Source organism: Serinus canaria, chromosome Z (assembly GCF_022539315.1).
Source record: "Serinus canaria isolate serCan28SL12 chromosome Z, serCan2020, whole genome shotgun sequence".
In the NCBI taxonomy this organism is placed as follows: domain Eukaryota; kingdom Metazoa; phylum Chordata; class Aves; order Passeriformes; family Fringillidae; genus Serinus; species Serinus canaria.
In genome coordinates, this window is record NC_066343.1 from 69,840,603 (window position 1) to 69,864,006 (window position 23,404).

The following is a 23,404-nucleotide window of genomic DNA, read 5'->3' on the forward strand; positions in this document are numbered from 1 at the left end:
AAGAAATGTTCACATGACTTAAACTTTTCACAGGTGTGAGACTTTGCATAACTGCTCCCTCAAGTGGGAATATTAAAATTTCTAAAATTGAAGTAGTAAGTGGAGGTTCTTACTGAGGGGCCTCTTTGTAACAGCTGCAAAACTTGCTGAGCGAAACTGCATCACTTATACCATCAGCTGATAAAAACTACATTGGAATAAATTATTAGTGACCAAATAGTCAACATTCATGCCAAATATCAGTTAGAATTTCAGAGTAAAGATCAATGCCTATCTATTAATATATGGCCTAATATAAGCAAAAATAAAAGAAAATCAATCCTTCCAAACAAACAGATAAAAACCTCCCAACATTTCAATTTTATTTATTTTTAATGTGTCTGGCTGCAGCAACAGATAATTTTAAACAGAAATATTTAATGTGGGAAAACATCTGCAAGTTAAATTTTTTTAAAGCTTAAATCTTAGCATTTGGCAGTACAGAAATAATATGTTAGGCATGTTGCACTCTCTCTCAGTATGATAGCAACTAAAGTGGCTTAAAATTGGATTCATTTATAAAGCTGGACACCATTAATATCACCCCCCGCATGACAGTAATTCATTTCACTCTGGTTTGCCTGCACAGCGGTAGGGGCTCTGGTCCTTGTATTCAGATCACAGTCCTAATTAAGTATTCATTATAGAATACATATTTTTTCATTTTAGATGGAATATCAAACATTCATGCCTGGTATTAAACTTGTTTACCAATGGACTATTGTTTTATTAATAAACACTGCCATACATGTCACACTAACTTCAGGGTCAAAAAGAGAGCTGAGTTGAAAATCAACATTACATACAAATTTCTTGGGACCTTTTTGGAAAAAGCTGCAACTTTTACATTAGTTTCAACCTCTGTGATTTCATGGTTAGTGATAAAACCTTTTGAGATTCATGATTTTACTTCCTCTTCAAATGCACCTGAAATCTCATAAGGAAAAGCCAGTCAGAGGTTTCTGGTGTCAAATAAAAGTCAATGGCAGTTTTTTAGGTTTTGTTTACTTTTAGTGTTGAGCTCACAAACACAAAAGTGCATCCATAATGCTGTTGGTGCTTCTCCAATAATCAAGGAGTCTGAGAAAAATGTCTTGATTTTGGGTCAGAATAATAATTTCCAAGCACTATGAAGCAAGCAATAGAAACCAATCCTACTCAATTCACCTTGACCTGATGGAGTCACAGGTGACATCAATCTGCTCAATCTGCTCCCCAGCACACCTGGAAGGCTCATCTTTCTTATGGCCTTATTTTACAAGTCTATGTGAATTGTGGGTCCGCACCATGCAAAGATACACAGTCTTGCTGGACAAAAACATTCACAAAGTAGAAAGAAGGAACAAATTACAATTAATATTACCTAACAATAGAAATATAGAAAATGTATTCATAGCTCTCTGTTTAGGTGAACCAAGGGAGAACCCAACTACTCCTGTATAAATGTAGGTTTATAATGTCACTAAAGTGCAAATGAATGTCTGAGACATTGTGAGAAGGAGTACTCTTAGATGTTAGCACACAGATCCTTATTTCCTCCTTCTGCCTTAGTGGGGTTCCTTGTGAGCTCCAGGAGACAAGAGGGAGGCTGCCTCGTGTTTCCCTCATTCCCTTGACCTGTCAGTTTGGGATGGACTGGGACCTATAAAGGTTAACATGTATTTTCAGTGTTGTGTCACTAGTTTCTGCATTTGTGGTCTAAAATAAGCCTTAAGAGACAATAGAGATGGCAAATAACTGTATAGCAATTGCTGGATTTAGAGTATAGTAAAGAAAGTGTAGACTAATTCCAGTGTTTTCATCTTCATCATTTCCGCATAGAGGGACCCGCAAAAATCTGAGAGGATAAATGTGAAATACTTTTTAATGGAGAAAGAACAATCAGGAGTAATGGAATAAATTCATGTGAACAAAAATTCTTCAACTTGAAATATTGCTTTTTCAAGTAGAAAAACATATTTGTGCTCTTCAGGAAAAAAAAAAAACAACAAAAAAAACCCCAAAAAGAAAACCCAAAAAACCCCAAAAATCCTCACCAGTTCCCCCCAAAAAAACTCCAAGCAATCAAGCAACCAAAGCCCAGTCTCCAGCACAAACCAAACAAAAGCCATAAAACAAAACATGAAAACACTCCATCCAAGACCAAAAAAATAACCCTCCCACCAAAAAACCTGTGAAACCAACCCAGCTTTGAATGGGAGTTGTTTGGGATCTTTTTTCCTGTACCTAAGAGATGCAAATATGAAGGGACAGTAAAAGTTTTATAGGATGATACAAAAAGGGAAGGGATTTGTTAAGAGTTTTTTTCCAGGAGAATTATTCTAAGAGTCCTAAAAATGGCTGTGGAAATATTTTGAGATCTTCTGCTTAGATTATTCAAATATTATTTGGACAATTAACAGAAAATGAGAAAGTAGACAGAAAATATGATGTACAGCACAGTTTTCTCTGGAGGAAGTTGTGTTTTGCTGAAAAAGTAATTAAAGAAATATTTTTGTATGACAGTATAATCAAAAGATAAAATGCTACTTTGAAATGTTCCATTAGGTTGAAAGTTCCATTTACCACCTGGGAGGCAGTTTTGATGACTGAGCTATTTTCATGAGTGCTCCATGACAGACTTCAGCTAAAAAGAAACACATTAGCACAGACCTGCTCTTTACACTTTTTGAGCTAACATGGTCCATCGTGAATTAAACAGACTGTGGAGCACAAATGAGCAGCTTTGTCAGGCAGAGGGACATTAATGAATGTCTAGTGGTCAGAAAAGGAGGAACTAGCCTCTTATCTGGCTAGTAGGTGTGCACACCTAAACTGCAAACATTTATTTGGATGATAACCATTGTGTAGACACCTCTGAAAGTTATCTCAGAGTCCCTTCATCATCAAGAGGACGATTCTTTCCACCCTGAAATATATATGTAAAGCAGACTGTTTAAATTGCATCACGACAGCTCCTGCCACTGTCTGAGGAGTAAAAGAGAGTTTGAGATGATGTGTTCAAAGGAGGATGGTGCTGTAAATGTCTCCCAGATACAGTTAGGTGAGATGAACCCAAGAGGATGTTACTCAGTTCCCTGGAGTGACAACAAGAAAACACATAAATATCTACAGCTTCTTCATGTAACTCAAAGACTGGGCTCAGCCTTTGAGTTACATGAAGCCTTAAACTAACCTTTGTTAGGTTAACAAAGCTAAAAAGAAAAAGAAGTAATGGTAGTAGACATGTCTTTATTTTACACTAAGAACAATACACAGAGCATCACAGAATCCAAGAGTCATAGAGCAGTTTCTGTGGGAATGGGTTTTAAACACCCCTGGTTCCAGCCCTCCTGGCATGAGCAGGGACACCTTCCACTAGTCCTGGTTGGTCAAGGTGACATCCAACTTGGCCTTGAGGCTTGGGGCAGCCACAGCTTCCCTGGACCACCTTTTCTAGTGCCATACAAACTTCAACAGGAAGAGTTTCTTCCTAATATCCAATCTAAATCAAATGTCATTTGGTCTGGAGCTATTTTCTTCTGTCCTGTCACTGTAACTGATTTGCAAATAGTCCCTCTCTGTCTTTTTCTAGGCTCCCTTCAGGTACTGGAAGGTTGCAATTAGGCCATACCAGAGCCTTCTTTACACCAGGCAGAACAATCTCAATTCTCTCTGCTTTTTCTCACAGCAGAGGAGCTCCATCCCTCTGATCATCTTGGTGGCCTCCCTGGGCAGGTCCCTGTGGTTCCCCTGCTGGGAGCCCAGAGCTGGATGCAGTGCTCCAGGTGGGTCTCAGCAGAGCAGAGCAGAGGGGCAGAACCCCCTCCCTGCCCTGCTGCCCACGGGGCTCTGGATGCAGCCCAGGACACGTTTGACTCTCTGGGCTGTGAGTGCCATGGCAGGGCATGTGCAGCCTCTCACCCACAGCACCCCAAGCCCTTCTGGGCAGGGCTGCTCTGGGGCTGTTCATACCCAGCCTGGACTGACAGGTGCATCCCTCAACCCACGTTCACCTTGCACTTAGTCTTGTTAAACCTCTTGAGATTCCCATGGTCCCACTCCCTGAGCTTGTCCAGCTCCTTTGGATGGCATCCTTTCCCTCAGATGTGTCATCTCAGCTTGGTGTCACCTGTAAACTTGTGGAGGGTGCACTGGATCCGTCTGTCCATGTCATTAAGGAAGATCTCCAATACCACTTGTTCCAATGCCATCACTAGTCACTGATGTCCAGTGGGCCGCTGGGGCATTGGCCACCCAACCAATTCCTTATCCACCTAAAAGAGCACCTACCAAATCCATCACTCTCCAGTACAGAGAGAAGGATGTTTTGGGAAACTTAGTCAAAGGCTCTGTTGTTTGTCACAAATTCCAGTGTGAGCAGGACACCACTGTACAGCTGGGTCCAAATTAAAGATGTAGAACTGATGCAATAATGGCACTGAGAGAACTCAAAATCTGGGTGAGGGCATGAGAGCTAATGCTTTTGCTCTTCTGTAGGGAAATATGGTCCATGAAAAGGCAAGCTGCTACATTCTGCCCACAGAGAAGATTAGTGTATTAAAGTCTTTGTTAAAGGCAGAGACTTACTTTGTTTTTCAGTTTTCTCACTGTAAAAGATAATTAAAACTTTGAATGATTCTGTGGTTCTCATTAGAGCTGCAATTTTCTTTTTCAATCTTCTTTTTATCTTTTATTTTCTAGTTTTGAAACTTTTTTCAACTTTTATTTATCTAATGGCTCATTTATTGAGAATGAAAATATAAAAAAATATATATGATATGATATGAAACGATATGATAGGATATGATATGATATTATAGTTTTATGTTATATTATATCTATTATATTATGTTATTTTATATTATAATTAATTATAATAATTACATTATGTTAATATATATTGTATTAGATTAGATTAGATTAGACTAGATTACTAATTATATATATGTGTATGTGTATATCTATCTATCTATCTATCTATCTATCTATCTATATATATATATATATATATATATATATATAAAACTTCTAAGAAGTCCAATTCCTGTGAAGTAATAATTATTTAAAATTTAAGTTGAAGCTAGGAAATTTTTAACTCAGTCAGGAAAAATGAAAATGCCAAATATTTTCCTGCTTTTCAAGAGAGAGTCACAAAGCATCATAGCCACCAGCTACAAATACCAGCAAATTAAGGTAACATACTGCATTCTATATCTTAATAATATTTAATCATATGTATTTGCTTTGGAAATAGTGCTTTTTCTGACTTACATGGGGTTCAAATTGCGTATCTTTCATCTGCAGGGAAAAGCCCAGGAACTGAGGACTGTTTGTTCTAAAATTGTTTTCTTTCAGTGTCAACATATATAGACAACTATTGTATAGTCAAGAAAGCACAACTGTTCGTAAAGCTTCAGGTAAGATATTTAGAAATACAAAATTTATATTGCTATGTTTATTCTTATGCTAGTGGAGGAAATAGCTGGCCAATTTTTTTTCTGTCCAATATCACATATTTCTGATTTTTTTGTTAACTTTCAGAATGAAAGAAGGAAATTTATTACTTGGTTTAAAAGAAGCACTGAAAATCTTTAAATGCCTTCCTAGAGTTCTTTGACATACTTGGGAAAACATCAGGTTAAGGTGGGGTTCTTTTTAGTTGGTTGGTTGGTTGGTTGGTTGGTTTGGATTTTTTTTTTTTATGTAGTCACTAAGAATTTATTATGACTTCACATTTATTTACACTCAAATACCCCCCCATTTTAACTACTCTAATAGAAGTAAATATTAAAAGTGTATTTTTCCGTATTTGCCCCTTATTGTCAGAAAATTTGCCAGTTTGTAATAATAAACATAAAAGTCCAGGTTAAAAGTAAATATATTTGCACAAAATTTCATATTTCTACCAATGAAATGTTCAGGGGAAGATAACAGTACTGCTTTTTTTGGGCTGGAGTGTTTCTATTCATTTTGATATATTATATCATAATGTGCCGTACATAAACATTCCAAGCAAAACACTTGAGAAATTAAAAGTAGTTTTGAAATTGCCACATGATGTTTCAAGATTATTAAAACTTAGGCATTATTTCCATTTTTTAGAAACAAAAAAGGCATGATTTGGAGAAGTATTTAGAACTTGTCTTAACTACATTATCCGGCAGAGAACCACCAGTAGTCAGTTGGAATACCTTCTAACTGCTGTTCAGAAAGCATTTCTCAGTAGTAACACAGATCATGGCAAAGGCAAGAAGTGACCTGTATTATATGCTCTCTGATGTCAAGATCAGATGGAGTGAAGTCCTGGGACATTTTCAGAAGCAGCTGCCTGTGATCCAGGCAAGAGTTGGATGTGGAGTGGATTGACCTCTTAGAAAGCGTTCAATGGTGCAGCTGTTTTGTTTCTTTTATATAAATAATGCCAGGTTCAAGTCCCACCCACAACGAAAAGAATTGCTTGGCATCAATAACTACCAATGAGAAAAATCTAAATGGGATCTGTAGAAACAAAAAAAAAATATCAAACCAAATCCATCAAAAATTAACCCCAAACCTATAAACTTGCGTTAAAAATGTACCTTTTCAGTTCAAAGGATTCCTCAGATGAGGTGTTCCACAACTCTCGTTCTTCCTGGGACAGAGCTAATTGTGGAAGACAGTTTATAGATGAGCCAATTGATGTCTGAGCATCTCAGACTAGAAGAGGAGTTCTTCCCAGCTATGATGACTATGTGCTTTTCTCTCCCTTACCACTGGAAAAACACCCATGGGCAGCATTGCTTTCTCCAAGCTGCTTTTAATGTGTCTCCTCACTTTCCAGGTCTTTGTGGGGATGTGCCACACTGTGACTCCTCTTTCCTAGATCAGGTGAATGCTCAAGCACAGGATATGCCACTGAGATCTGCTGTGATAGTGGAAGGCCTCCTGCACAGCAGCAGAAGAGGAGAATTTTTTTGTCCTTCATCTGTGCCTTTAAACACAGGAGTGAGAAGGAAATTTTCAAGGCTATTCATTTATAACAGGCAGAATGAGCTAGAAAAATGTCCTAGTTATTGCAAACCTGTGAGAAAAGGATGTGGTTTGAATATGACTGAATAAAAATGAGGGCACACAAACTCAGTGAAGAGAAGAGATGTTACAGTGCTTAACAATAATGGTTACAGTCTCATTTTCTGACAAACTGGAATAGAATATAATCACAATGTGAGCTCCATAATTAAAGCAAAGATAGCAGTGACATTTTTATTGTATATTTCAACTGCTGAGTAAGTTCCTTTTTTTCTATTTTACTTTTTTTTTTTTAACTCATACAGAAACTATTCATTTTTGCAGGCAGGAACAACCCAGCTAGTGGAACTCTTAATTGCATACAGCTTTGTGCCAAGAAAACTCCAATCCAGTGAGTCTGTTTTGTTAAGAAGCTATGGTGAAACTCTGAGGTTTGGTTTTGAAGTGCAAATGTTTAGTTATAAAAAAAATAAAAAGCTTCTTTCAAAATGCATACAGAAAACCAATTCCTTATTCTGTTTTGGTTCTGTATCCAGCTTAATTTTTAGCCAAAATACTTTGGACTTTACAATTTTGCTGAAAAAAATGCCAAATGCCAAAATGTGATAATGTTGGAATATTAAAAGGAAAATTAATATGCAGACATCTTTTAACCAGAAATCACATTATGAATAACTAAAACTCAACTGTCTCCTTTTAGAAGCAGAAATATTCTTTGGTAATTTTACTCATTTACTCCAGTGCCTGTCTTGCTAAAAAAAAAAAATATTATCCTGCTCTGACATTAGATTGTATCCTGCCATCAGTCATGAAATATTTATGCTTCTTTTGGAAAAAAAGAAAATTAACAAATGTTAAGACTTTCAGTATATTCTGTGCATGAAATTTCCATACTGCCAACAACAGTTCTTTTCCTTGTTTTTTTGCCCACAGCGGTATTCATACAGTTGTCCCTATCCTAGAGTCTTTCTATCTGAAATAAATGAGATTTTGGCATAAAAATATCCTTCCTTTAAAATACCCACAAACATATATACAAAACACACAGTCAACATGTCTGAAAGTTACAGCTTCCTTCCAGTCTCTGATGAGGTCAGATATCGCAGATGAGAGTTCGGGAAGGGAAGAAGAAGAATAAGCAAAGATAAACTAAATATGCTGCATGATTTTATACAGAAAAGATGTAGCAGAAGAAGAGAAAAGCTTGGGCTTCTAAATATGAAGCTTTTGTAACAATGATTCATGGAAAATTTTCACTGACTGGTCACGCATAATTGAAACTTGATGAAGAGATCTTCAGGTTTTCTAAGCTCTAGTGGATTGGAAACATGCTGAAAATACCTAAAATACCTATTGTTCAGATGCATTCTGGCCTTATTTTACTGTCTTTCCAAAATCAGTAATCATTGCAGGTTAAAAAAGACAATGAATACAAACATTGATGTTGTCAGCTCAACTTACAGTGAAGATAAATTAATTACTCTGCCAAGAAGTTTAAAAAACTTGTTGAGTTTTCAAAGTAGCTTCAGAATTGGGCTTCTTTTTATCAGTTTTGTTTTGTTTTGATTTTATTTTTGTTTGAGGTCTTATTGTAGGACTTTTTGGTTGGTTGGTTGGTTGGTTGGTTGGTTGGTTGGTTGGTTGGTTGGTTTTTTTGGGTTTTTGGGGTTTTTGTTTTTTGGGTTTTTTGGTGTTTGTTTGGCTTTTCGATTTTTGTCTTTTTTTGTGGTATTTCAGCAGTTCCTATTGTATCTCAAATGGCTTTTCTTTCCTTAAAACCCCTTGAAAAATTCCCAATAAAAGAATAAATCTGTCACATGAATTGATTTACTGCACAGCAAGCTCATGTTTTTAAAGATGTCTCTATTATAGGAAAATTAATTTCTCAAGCTACTTAACACACTTCTAGTAAAAGCTTTCCACCCCAGGGAGTGCAATGAGCAACAGTACCCGTGCAGGCACAGTAGAAAATTTATCAAGCTGTGCTTTGTTTACTATTTCCAAAGAAAAACTTTATGTTGCAGCAGGAAAATACAGATGCAAACTTCTTAGAACTGACCCAACTATAATTCATTTTTTTCCTTTTTTTCCAGTTGTTCTAAGATTGACACGACAGAGCAAGAGCAAATGCTTGCACCAATGTATTTTATTTCTTTTTGAGTAAGTAAATGAGAATCTCCTAAATGTTATGGCCTCTTCTATGATACAGGAGTATGTTGACACTATGGCTGACTGATATGTTACTAGTATTAAATGGCTTTATATTATATATGTATTAAATATATTCCAAACCTAACCCCTTCATCTTCTTGCCCAGACTTTTAATATCAGATGATCTCACAGGACAAATGTTTTCCAGATTCATAGTATCATTGGTTTAAGAGAACATCTGGAGTTCAGCTAGTCTGGATTCAAGGCAAGCTCTACTGGCATCACTAAGTCAGAGCAGACTGGGCTGTGAACAGTCATGGCTGGAAAGCTCCTGAGGGTGAAACTCCAAGGCATCCCTGGGTGACATATTCCAATAATTCTCGCCTGGTGTAAGGAGAAAGATTTTCCTAATATCCACCCTGAACATCCCAAACCACAAGTTATTATCCTCTCGTTTCCCCCTGCTGAAAAAAAAATGTGGTCTTTTTATCTTTGTTACTTCCCATGAAGCAGCTGCAAGGTGCAGTTAGGTCAGATCTTATTTCTTAACCAGGAAAGTTGTGAAATGGGGCAGTGAATGGTAATTCAAAACAAATAACACTTCAGATAAAAAGTGTTTAAAACATCTGTAGTGGTAAGAATTGTGCCACAACTATAAGCATGTCAGATCAGGGATCTTCATGGAGTCATGCCGAATCCTCCTGATCCTTCTGTCTTCCAACTGAGTAAACTTTCTCTTTTCCTCAAAGATGCAAGAAGAAACCTCAGGAGACCAAACCTCCTTCAGAACCTCTTTAAGCTGAGGTGGAGCCAGTTTAAAAACAAACCATGGCAGATTCAGAAACAGTTTGTGTGTACAGATTTTTTTATAATTACCTCATAATTAAGTATTTGCCAGACAAGAAGTGGACACTTTCTGGATTCACAATCCAACTTTGGTGATACTGCTTTCAAAATCAGTGAAAATTTGTCTTGGAGAGAGCCTGGGTCCCTCAGTAGAATCACAGAATCATGGAATAGTCTGAGTTGGAAGAGAGCCACAAGGATCACGAGGGATTGCTTGAGGCTCATTTGTGTGAAGTCAGGACCTTGCTACTAGAAGAAAGCAACTGTCTGTAAATTCTGTTTAAATGCTTATATCACAACTATCAAATTGGTAACAAGTGGAATTCACATTGCTATTCATCTAATCCCAACCACTTCTCAAACCTGTACCACAGCTTAATCAGAACAGTTTTTGGACAGTTATTATGAGTCAGAAAAAAACTACTGTTGTTGGTTAGTAAAGATCTCATCTCCACAATGTCAACAACATGTTTTGTATAATGGTTTTAAAATATGGCCAGTGCCTTTTTGGTCTATGTTAAGCCCTATAAAATTAATAAAGTATGTTTCCAGTGCTGTTAAATTAGTGGTGCAGTTTGCCTAATAAAATATGTTTTGCTGTCCTGGTTTTATGGGCGAAGTAATAAACTACAGTTTCTAAAAGCAGCTTGATACAGTACAAAAAACCTTTGCAAGTTTCTACTTAGATTCTAGTCAAAAATAATAAGTCACAGATTATTTTTAGATTAAAGACCATATGTTAGACAATAGACATTTTGAAAAACACTGTAGTTTTCATAATTATGTTCAGGTGCTATTTTCATATTCTACCCTACAACCATAAGATATTCATTTGTCGTTTACAGGTGTAGAGAAGGAATATAGATATATATAATGTGCCAAAAAAAGGCAGAGAGCTGTTAATCTGCTGTGATTTATTAGATTCTTAACCAGTTCTTATTGCCCTCCTCTCCTCGCTCCTTAGACAGAACAAGAGCCTATTTCCTCTTTTCCTCTTGCTTATGCTTTCTGATGCATTCTTCTACCTGTTTGCTTAAGGATGGAAAAAAAGATAGGGGAGAGAACAAAAGTAATCATCTTCTCCTCTTCGCACCACCCCCCCCAAAAAAAAAAGAAAGGAAAAAAACCCTAAGATCTCCATATAAAAGGAGTAACAAAGAAAAAGTTGTGGCTATCTGGGACATTAATGATTTTTTAATGAAGTGAATTTAAAAAGTGAATAATTCAAACAATATGGTGGTCAAATCTTGAATGACTCTGAGCTTGGACTTGGTGGAGACTATAAAGGTCAATAATTCTAAGTCTTTCGTAGCTAGGCTCTTGATTATTCTCCTAAGAAAGGATGCACATGATTCAAGTGAAGGGTTTTTTTTTGTTGTTTGTTTGTTTGGGTTTTTTTGTTTGTTTAGTTTAGTTTAGTTTAGTTTTTTGTTTTGTTTTGTTTTTAATTGTGCAAATACAAAGACCTTTTACGTGCTGGATGAAATAAACAATGGTGGACCTAACTTTAAACATCCTCAAGCTGGGGACATTCTCAGTGTTCACAGTCTTATGTCTTTTCCTGCCTCCCTTGGAGGATTTTATCACCCTCAAAGTTGTGTGTTTAAGACAAATAATATGAATAATTTCTTAAACAAATCAGTCTCAATTGTCTACTGAAGTTTTTTGAACAACTAATTAATTTAGATTGAAAATGCTTGAGGTTAAGCAAACACATATACATATATGTGTTTATTAACATAGCATATGCAAATGCTGTATTTAATGCTTCCATGCATTTAATGCCTACAATTGGCATATCCTTAAATCCTAGGGAATTTAAACACCTTTATGTGTTATTCTTTATTGATGCATTTGCAGTTAATGAACAATTAAAGCTAGTTTTGTGAAAGTATCAAAGAGGGTTTTTTACTTGTTTGCTTGGGTGTTTTTCTAGGGAGCACTATATCAGCCAATCAGTTGGAACATTTTGATCTTTCTCCAATTTTCCTTGAACCTTTGGATCATCATTTCGAACTTGGTGCAGAACTCAGACCCTGAGTAAAGAAGTACATCTTGCCTTGTAAGAGGTTTGTATCTTTTATGATACAAGGGATCATCTGCCAAAATAAAAAAAGTTATGTGGCAATAAGAAAAAAAAAAAAAGAATTAGAAAATTAGTACTTTCAATCCAGGATGAAAATGGACAGAACAAGGAAATTTGTGTGAGCTTTCTTCGACTGTTTTTTACATAATTTTTCTCATTCAGAATTTTGTGCAGATGCAAAATTAAATTTGCCTTGAATTGGTTTGGTGATTTAAGAGGCTTTCATTAAGACATGAGATGGCTGAACATGGGCTTTTCCCAGGCTTCACAGCTTAGAAACAACCTTTTATATGGTGATAAAATCAAAAGTTCCCTGGCCACCAGAATATAGAGTACCTTGTCACAATGATTTCCAGATTTTTAAAACAGGTTGAATAGTAGACCCTTGTCCTTCCTCAGAAAGCCCTCTCAGCCTATTGTACAAGATTCTCTGAAATATAGAAGACAGGAGGGTAAAACGTTTCTTTAAAAAGAGAGGTTTTGAACTTAGTTTAACACTGTCCATTACGAAAATTTTAATATTTAGATTATGAAGAAGAATATAATAAAGGTTTCTAGACATCTTGAAATTCTTTAATGTGGGTTAGGTGATGAACTAGATTTATGTGACTCTTGGCAGCAGAAAAGCAAACAATTTAACTTCATAACAGATATAGTTGATGAGGGAAAAGGTGAGTCTTTAGGCTGCTGCAAGAGATTAGGGAACCAGTGTTCTTTTTTCAAGGATTTCTGTGTTGTCTAAAATAAATAGTATTTAAAAGCATTTAACCCAGATTTACAATATAATACTAAATCCCATCTTTTTAAATCATATTTCTTCAAAATAAAAAGTGTAAGATATTCACTGTAATTTTGATAATGTTTAAGAATACAGTTTCTTCAGGTGTAGGGTCCATGAGTGCTGAGATGTAGCCACTGTTTGTACCAGAAATTCTGCAAGATTACTAGCTGAAAGTTCATCAGGTCTGACTTTGCAAATACCCTTCTGTTGCCAACATATTTTATGAAAAATCCTTTACTTAGGATTTTTCCTTTCCTAGAGCTGAGAAGCCTTGGAACACTAAACAATTCTTATCTGCTGCTGTGGAATGCCACGGGAAAATCTGTGATTGGCCCCATCAGACTGTTTCCAATTAAGAGCCTATCACAATTCACCTGTTCGGCCCATCTCGGGCTGAGAAGACTTCAGTTTACACATTCTTTTCTATTCTTAGCTTAGCCTTGTAGTGAAACCTTTCTCTTTACTCTTTTAGTATAGTTTCTATATCTTATATATCATATCATAATAAATCAAAGCCTTCTGATACATGGAGTCAACGTTGTCGTCTCTTCCCTCATCCTGGGACCTCAGAAAACCCCTGTAATACCCTTCAAGTGGTGCTAAATCTAGCACTGAATGACACCCAAGAAGCATCAATATGAATATCAACCAACAGCTTTTCCTTTTCAAACATCCATGCTTCAGGCAGGTTTTCAGAATATTACATCCAAGATGGGCATGAGTTGAAAATATTAAATTAAATATCAGGAAATTGTTGCAACCACACTTACTACCTTAATGATGTGTTTAAATTGCATGTTTTTTGTCTGTAAAAGCAAAGGTGAAATTTCAGGTCTTTTCCTGCAGATGGAGGGTCAGTTTTCAGAAAGAATATCCAGAAGAAGTCTGTATAACCTCTCAAAACAAACCTTGAAAAAGGAAGAGATGTCTGAAATTTGACCAGAACTGCTCACTTTACTGCAAGAATTAGATCAGTTTCCAGAAGGACCTTGCAAGTATCTTTTACTGTTTCCTTCCCTTATGAATTTTGTTTCCAACTTTATGAAGAAGTATCTTATTCTGACCCTTACTGGAGTAAACCTAGCTAAACATTTTAAATAATAAAAAGTTATCTGAAATTTCTTTAAAAAGCATCAAGAACTTCTTTTCTTAGGGATCAGTGAACAGTGAAACTCTTTACAAAACTGTGTCTTGAGACCTTTGTGCTCTTTTACGTGTGTTGCTGAAGTGTTATTTGGAAAGAAGAAGGAAATGTGACAAAAATTAGAACCTGAAAATATTTACATGTAATAAAAACACTAACAAGATGTTTAAAGATCTCTATTGCTGGGTTCAGTTTTGTGTAGAAAAGTTAAACTAAGATTTGTTTTATGTTGTCCCTTTGAAACTTAGATCCTTCAAGAAGATTTTCATTGATTTCATTTACTTTTCCCTTTAGCATTGGCTGTATTAATAGAACAACTATGTACAGCTCCAAATAACTCCTGCAATAAAGCAAAAGAAGAAGTACATTTTGCTCCATCTATAGCTTCTTTCCTCTGTTATGTTTGCCAAAACGTAAACCTTACTTCTTTTAGGTGATCTCAGTGTTTTTAAGAGGAAATTCCAATTATCAGGCAGGGAATGAGCAGCAGCTGGAATAAAGGAAGAGATGGCTTAGTGAGAAAGATAACACACTGCTTCATTCTTGAATAAAGCAGATCAAACAGTGGGAGATTCACTCTTGCTTTGGAATAAAGGTACTGGACTAATTTCATTGAAGTTGGGGGTTACAATTTCCAAATTTCTTTGGTATTTTACTGCACTTGAATGTATGGTGGGAGCTGGAGAGATGGAGTGGGGGCTGGAGAGCAGGTGGCAGGTACGGCAATTGCATTTCTAAGATTCAAAAGAGCACCAAGGTCTGTGAGCACTGGTATTGTTATACCACAAACAGAGTGTGAGAGCACTCTCTTTGTGCTTATGATCTTGCTTTCTCATATTTCATGATGAGGAAGTTCTGTGTGCATAACTCCAAGGCTTGAGAATTCTGAGAATGATGTGGTGGATGTCACTAAAGCAATGCCTGAGCCTCTTCAAGAGCAGCCCTTATGTGACTTCAGAAAAATGTACTGCTTGCCTCTCATGAAATAGAGGCTTCTAACCTGCAGACACACCTCAGCTGCTAAAATAACAGAGATGCATTTTTAAAGTATTCTTTAACTCAAACCAACGACAGTTCTTGGCTTTTGGCAAATAAATAATTTAGAATTCTAAATGAGTGAATATTGATGATTGCTTTCAAGAATTTCTTAAAATTAAAAAAAAAAAATTCCAAACAATTAGTCAAAGTTCTTTAGCATTCTGTTAATTGCTGTCTGTTGATCTGTGAAAAATTCTCAGATACTTCTGAATTTCACAAACTAACACAAATTTTAGATTAAATTTGAGTATGTCCGACATTTTGTACATAGCTAACTTACTATTCATGTTCTCATTCCTGTCTTTAATAATAGTGGTTCAGTTGTCAAATTAATGAGCAATATTTCACCACATGACTTAGATGAATACTAAACAACATGAATAGCAAATTATTGAAGTGTACTGTTCATATGCAAAACCTAAATGATAAAAAAACAGCATCTAATTACTCATTGTAATAATTATAATTATAAGACTGACTTGGATGCATGATTGATTTGTGACTTGTTCAAACACACAAAATCTTTCAATCATAACACAGACACTCAAGTATGCAGATTTTATATGACTGTATAGATTAAATACAGAGATGAATGAAGAAAATATGAAAAATCATCAAGATGTGTCAAATATTTCATTAAATTCTGTTACTTTTTCAGAGTATTTTTTGAATAAAAAAAATTTGAACCACCTTTTCCTCAAGAAATCTTCTAGCTAGTAAAGAAACACCTAGAAAAGAGCAGAAGTAGACGAGTTTCAGCTGCATTGCCAAACACAACATGCTTTCATTCCTTAAAGGAAAACCAATAAGGTGCCACCCGACATGAAAGTGATCATGCTAATGAGATGATGTCATGCATATTGTAAGATCATTATCCCAAGAACTATGTTAATACATTCAATAAGCCTCCTGTGAACAGTGTGGGGTGGCCGCCCTCTTGGTTGGTACCGCAGCAATTTAAACAGGGACAGCCAAAGACAAACACCTGATTTGTCACTTGGTGACCTGGGGCTTCACCCCTGGGGTGTGACAAGGCGAAGTCGACAGAGAGTGGGGCTTGAAAGTAGGCTTGAATGAGCACTGAGCTTGTCCATGTAGTAAGAAATTTAAACACTTTAAAAGACATCAAGCATCAGGAGAACAAAAATGAGAAAGAGGAAAGGGGAAAAGGGAAAAAGGGAAAAGGAGAAAAGGAAAAGGAAAAGGCAAATGAAAGGAAACTGGAAAAGTAAAAAGGACAAAGGAAAGGACAAGGTACAAAGGAAAAGGCAACAAGGAAAAGGAAAAGGAAAAGGAAAAGGAAAAGGAAAAGGAAAAGGAAAAGGAAAAGTCATGGGGAAAAGTCACCAAGTCAAGCAGCTTTTCTGAGAGGTGTTTTTAAAGGCTTTTTTTTTACTCCTTTTAATATTTTGTAAATTATAAAATCACACTGCTAAATAATGCAATATGCTTACATGAAAATACTGTAGGTTTAATTTTTGAAAATATGTTAAAAAAAATTCTTCTTTCTTGCAATTTCTGTTCCATTTCTTTCAACAAGACTTGAGAAAAGCATCTCAAGAAAGAAAAAAAATTATTCTGAAAAGAATCATAATTCATAATTAAACAAAATTGTTTCTTTATAAAATTACTTTAATTGCTCTGTCTGTAAATTGCTCTGTAAAACAGTCTTTAGTGAGGTACTAGTCTGACAAAATTTGGTGTTGAACAAATACTTATATATTTTCTGAATATCAGTTTGAGTAGAGTAATCATGCAGGTAATCAATATCTGTTTCTTCTCTCTAATCAATCTCTGCCCTGAGTAATTTGCTAGGTATTATAGACAGGGAACTATTCCTCTTAAAATCTTAACAGAGGACAAAGAAATGTGATAAGTACACATGGTTGCAGGCGTTTTTTCTCAGATTTGATTCCCACTTTAACAATACAAAAAAGCCAATATATTTTCCTGCCCAGCAGTGTTTGGATACAATAGAATCCCTCCATATTTGAATCAAAGTAAATGAGAATTACTTTCTGGGCTTTTAGTCTTTCTATTCAGCTTTAAAAATGACAAGCCTACAGAACATACAGTATGATTTCCTTTTACAACTGGATAGTAATCTCTTCCAACACTTATACTAGCATTTTTACCTAGCTATTGCAGCAGAAATATTAAAAGAGGGGGAATGAAAAAAAAGAAAAAAACAACAAAACCACCAAAACCCCTCTTTACCTGTGCATAGTTAATGGGATTAATTCCAGTGCATTAACCTTGCACTTTTCTTTCACATATTTCTGTGCTATTTGGTATATTCAGGTTGTGAAGGAAAACCATTTAGTCTCACAGACAAAGAGAATGGACTGACTAGGATCATCTCAGTATTTTTACATTCTGGCCCTTCAGGCTTAACAGTGGAGGACACAAATAGGAAGAAAGGAAAAACCACCCCACCAATAACTGACAGTGATATTGTGCCGTGCCCCTGGCTTAAGCCCTCCCTTTGGCATGGACTGTGCCATGGAGAAAGCATGCAGAGCCAGGCTTGGCACAGCAGATCTGCTGTCCCAGAGGCAGGCCTGCCACTTCTGCCTCTTTATGCAGGGTTGTTATCCTGCTAATTGGTCTGAAATTCTTCCCTGTACCACCAGCCTGCAGAGAGGAGCAAATTCCTTCCTTCTTACCACCACTGAGTAAGTTGGCATGTGAAAGCAGGTATCAAAATTCAGATGCTGAACTTGATTCTTAGTTATCTGATGCTACATCTAACTGAGCTGCCCGTTTTAGAAGTATAATTGTCTTCACCCAGTAAGGTGAGAGAAATCACTCTAGGAGGTCATCAGCCTGCACACCTTTAGAACAGCTCACAGGATGCAGTGAGCAGCCCTTGGAAGTGATTATCTTTTATTCTTAAAATTAGAGATAGTCACTACACCAGGCCACAACTTAAATTTCTTTCTCTGAGGAAACCGTTTGTGTGAGATTAAGCTGGTACCTTAAATTCTGCATGAATAAGAAAATCGTGTTCCATACACTAGGGAGGTTGTATTATGAAATATAAAAATATTAACAGAAAGACTGACTGCAAAATAGCATGTCCTGTGATAAACATATATTGGTGAAATGGGAAGACAGAGAATTTCATCTTCCACAGCACTGGAAGCAAGAGAAGCTTATTTATCTGTAATAACTAGACATGAAAGTAGCAAGGAAAATAAAGTGAAAAAGTAAAAACAAGAGGTCACACAAAAGCTTTGCAAACTGGAAGAGATTAGGAGTCCTACCCAACGAAAACAACACCTGTGAAGATAAAAAATAAACTTAACCAGCAAAAATATTCTTCTCACATGAATCAAAATTACATATTTATGAGTGGGCAAGGATAAAGATTTTACCACCATTAGTCCACTTCGATGCATTTTGTCAATGTTTTTTCTGTCAGGTTTTATTAGAATTTCGGTCCCTCCATCACCCTCACCTTCCATTCTGTGTTTTAAATTATATCTCTGTATATTGGGTCTGTATGGTCAGGTTTTGAGAGCAGGGTGGCTACAGGGGTGGCTTCTGTGGGAAGCTGCTGGAAGTTTCCCCTGTGTCCAGCAGAGCCAGTGCCAGGCAGCTCCAGGATGGACCCTGGCTGAAGCCAAGCCAATCAAGAATAATAACAGTGCCTCTGTGGTAATGTATTTAAGAAGGAAAAATAGATATTGTGCAGAGGTATTTGTCAGAAAAGAGTGGAGTGAAAATGTCTGAAAGGAGCATCCCTGCAGCCAGCCAGGGCAGTGCAGGAGGGGCAGGAGCTGCTCCAGGCTCTGGAGCTCAGATTCCCCCTGGAGCAGCCCAGGCTGAGGCAGCTGTGCCCCTGCAGCCCAGGGAGGGCACGGGGGAGCAGAGATCCAACTCAGCCCCTGGGGGAGCCCAGGCTGGAGCAGGGGGTGCCCAAAGGAGGCTGTGACCCCATGGAAAGCCTGTGCTGGAGCAGGCTCCACCAGGATCTGTGGACTTGCAGGCTGGAGAAGGTTTTGCTGGTAAAGTTGTGGCCCTGTGGGGGACCCACGCTGGAACAGCCTGTTCCTGAAGGATTGCAGCCGTGGAAGACTGAGCCATGCTGGAGCAGCTTGTGGAGAATTGTAGCTATGGGATGGACTCGTGTCAGAGCAGTTACTGCACAATCTCCTACGGGAGGAATCCCTCTTTGAAGCAGGGGAAGGACTCCTCTCCCTGAGCAGCAGCAGAAACAATGTGTGATGAACTACCACAACCTCCATTCCCATCTCCCTTGGTGCTGCAGGAGAGGAGGTGGAGCTTGGAAAAGAGCAGGGGCGCAGAGGAAGTTGTTTTTAAAATTCATTTTATTTCTTATTATTTGCTCTCATTTTGTTGATAATAAATTCAATTAATATAGATGAGCAGAGTCCATTTTGCTTGTAATGTTATTTGATGAGTAATTTCTCCCAGTTCTTAACTCATGAGACTTTTTTATATTTTCTCTCCCCTGTCCAGATGTGGAGAGGATTGAGAGAGCAGCTTTGGTGGGTGCTTGACATCCAGCCAGGGTCAACCCACTCCTCTCTGGTTTTGACTGAAAACAGAACAAAAGCACAAAATAATATTTCCTACTTCGTCAAAATCAGAGTAAACCAAACACCAGAAGTGCATCTATGTGAATAGCTATCTTCAAATTATAGATCAAGCCCTGAATTCTTGCCTTTTAAGCAACACAATGCTGATTCACATCACCTGAAACTTTAACCCCAAAGGTGATGAATGAGCTGTCTTTTAAACCTTTTTGCCCTACTTCAAATTAAAAGTTATCATGAATTTGAGACTTTGAAACTTCAAATACTTGTCAATATCTCTGAAAGCACATCACACTCCAAAGGTTGCCTTGAACCTCTTAATCTGTTATCAATAACAGGATTTTATTCCCTGCTATGGAAAAATGATTAGTGGTCCTTGATGTAGAAGACAGAAATCGAGGTCCTCTGAGCAAAAACAATGAAACTGATCTTAGGAACAGCTTGACCTCTCTTCTTGTTGAAAAGAAAATGACCAGGAGAGCTGGCACAGGATTCTCTTTCCTTTGCAAAATAAAAGTTGATCTTTTTGGAGGAAAGGGAAAGCTCCTTCCATAGTACAAGGGTAAAACACCATGTTTTGGAAGGTTCACTGCCCAAGACAGAGATTACTGGAAAAAATAAAGCTACAAATACTGGAAAGTAATTGTGATAGAAAGAGCGCAGACAGCTGAAGAAAAAAACTACAGATAAAAACCCCTCAGTAAAATTAGTAACTGTCCTTGATAATAGAGGGAAGTATAAAGACTACACCCATTTTGCAAGTATGAGTTACTCTTTAGTGGTTGCATTTAACAATTTCCTTGTCCCAATTATATACTCTAAAAATTAATTGAGCACACCCAATTTCCTGTCTCTTTGCTGTCACTGCATTGCTGTGGCATTTGGTACCTGTTTATAGATAAATGTCCATCTTACCCAGGGCTCTAGGGTAGCATGGTTATAAATTTTAATCTAAGTGCTGAGAAAAATGTGACACAAACAAACCCCAGTCTTTATGATTTTCTTGGGTGGGTTTTTTTTTGGTAATCTCTGTTTCAGTGAAAAAAAAAATCTACATTCAAAGTTGAGGCTTTGCAGTTTGCAGCTAAATGAACAGAAGCAAAGGGGTTTTATTCGGGAGAAAATTAACTGATGAAAATTGCTATGGCAAAGTGTACAAGGTAATAGCATAGAAGATGCAGATTTTGGGGTCTGTGCTATTGCACTATTAAATTTAGCATGTTCTAAATGCTTAAGGGAACACAGGAGTTTCTCCACCCATGTTCAACAGGGCTCATTAGTTCTTGAACAAAATACAAATTCATGGCTATAGAGGTCCAGAGGGGAGCTGACTGTACTGTTATTATCCATGTGGCTGGATATGAGCAATACTCGACAGGACTATGCACACCCATATCTCTAAAAGTAGTTTCCAATGTGGAAACTTTGGTGGGATTCAGCTCCAGATAATGAAAACTCCATTAGCAGTCTCTGAAGCTGAGGAGCAAGGAAAGTTTACCAGCCTCCATGATCTCCACTGGTCTTCCAATTTTTTTGTTGACATACAGGACGAGAACAAATTGAAATGCCATTGGTTTTCCCTACTAACCTCCCATGACTCTGTCAAGAAGATGCATGAAGTTTATTCCTGGTCAGGACACCCCCAGTGGAACTCATCACCCATTTCTGGATTTCTGTGATGTAGATGCCTATGAATCTCACTGCTAATATAGAGTAATTTTCAGGTAAGATATCTTATATGTTTGCCCTCTTCAACCTGGCCCTCAGATTAATGAATGTCTACACATTCAGTGGTAGCCAACATGCAGTCTTCTGTGAAGACAAATGCTTGATGGCATGTGCTGGCACTGACAGTTTATATAAAGATTTTAGCTAGCCCTATCACTCTCCCAGTCATGATAAGTTAACATGGCTTCATCAAAATGTGACCAGCAGGATGAAGGAGGTGATTCTGGCTCCCTGCTTCCCTTTGGTGAGACCCCACCTGCAGTGCTGCATCCAGCTCTGGAGTCCCAGAACAGGAGGGATGTCAGAGCGAGTCCAGATGGGAGGCTCCCAAGATAATCACAGGGATGGAGAACCTCTGCCATGAGGAAAGGCTGAGGGAATTGAGATTGTTCATCCTGGAAAAGAGAAGTCTTTGGGGTGGCCTAATTATGCTCTTCCAGTACCTGAAGGGAGCTTATAGGCAAGATGGAGCAAGATTGTGCACTAGGATGGGACATGATAAGAGGGAGACTGGGTTAAAGGGACTGGGTTTAAACTGAAATGTCGTAGGTTCACACCAAAAATCTGGAAAAGAAATTATTTTCTGTGACAGTGGTGGGGCCCTGGCACAGGGTACCCAGAGAAGCTGTGGCTGCCCCATCCCTGGAAGTGTTCCAGGCCAGGTTGGATAGGGGTCTGACCAACCTGGTCCTGTGGAAAATGTCCCACTCCACAGCAATGGTGTTGGAACTAGGATGATCTTCAAAGTCCCCTTCCAAGCCAAATCATTCAATCATTCTATTTTATTTTTCACCAAGAAATTGAAATAAGAAATGATTTGGTACACTAGACCAGAAGGAAGAGGTTTTATTCCTGAGTAATATACGTATTTGTCATTAATGCTTATTATGCTGATGTTAAAAGATGCTTTCAGCTGAACTGTCCCATGGTTTCCAAATACCACAAATTCCAGATTTCTTATCTTCTCCCTCTGGGGGTTAGGAGGCACAGATTACCTTTCCTGCTAAGAAAATAAAACAAAAATTATGGAACCACTTTAAAAGGAAAAATGGGAGATTAAAGAAAAGTAATAATGTAGCTTGAGAGGGCAAACTCTATAAAGAAATTGTACCTTGCTCTCTAACTGCACAGAGCACATTAAGATCATAATATTCTGTGCCTTTTTGGGCTTTGGGAAAAGAAGGCTGTCCCCTGACTAGCAGAATAAATGAAACCTTGCTTCTTATGTTTGTTCTGCTTGAAATTAAGCTCTCTAATATCTAATCTAAGTGTGAATGACTGATAATTTTTGCCGTTTCATGTTTACTTCTAAACTTTCCTGAAACTGACATTTCTTTTGAGGTCTAATAAAAAACATGCATGTAAAACATACAAGAGCACTGCTCTTTTGTTAAATATAACCAAAATTCAAATTTTGCTTCAGTATATTCAATATCAGATATTTCCAGTCCTACTATAAAGGAGCAGAAAGAAAGACATACAGATACAGAAATGCTGACACAGACATGTGATTGTGAATATTTCCTTTGGGAATTGGGGCCACATTGCAGATATGAGTCAGAGGTCTTTCCTCTTCCTCTGATCAGATTTGCTCACATCTTTTCAATTTGTCTGTTATTGCTGTCCCCAGAAACAAAACATAGCTTTAGCTGAATTGAGAGGCACAAGTTGCTGTGAAATTTAAATAAAGTTATCTAATATTGCTGGTGGTCCTTTCTTGAAATGAGTTTATATGATGAATCCAATGTGGTATATGTGCCTGGACTGCCTAGAACCATCCCATTTCTCTCACCAAAAATTGAAACACTCTAAAATTTAGAAATTTAATTTTCATTTTTGCTTTGTTAAATTTCTTGTTGCAAAGTGTTCATTTAGCAAGAATAAGATTTACAGATACCCTGCTGGTAATAAGAAACACCAGCTTTTGTTGAGAAAATCAGAATAGAATTGTTACCTAGGGTATTTCAAAATAGCACACAATAATTAAGGTTTGAAATAACCTATCTGCCAAGGAAATCTCATTACTTCAGCATAGCCAG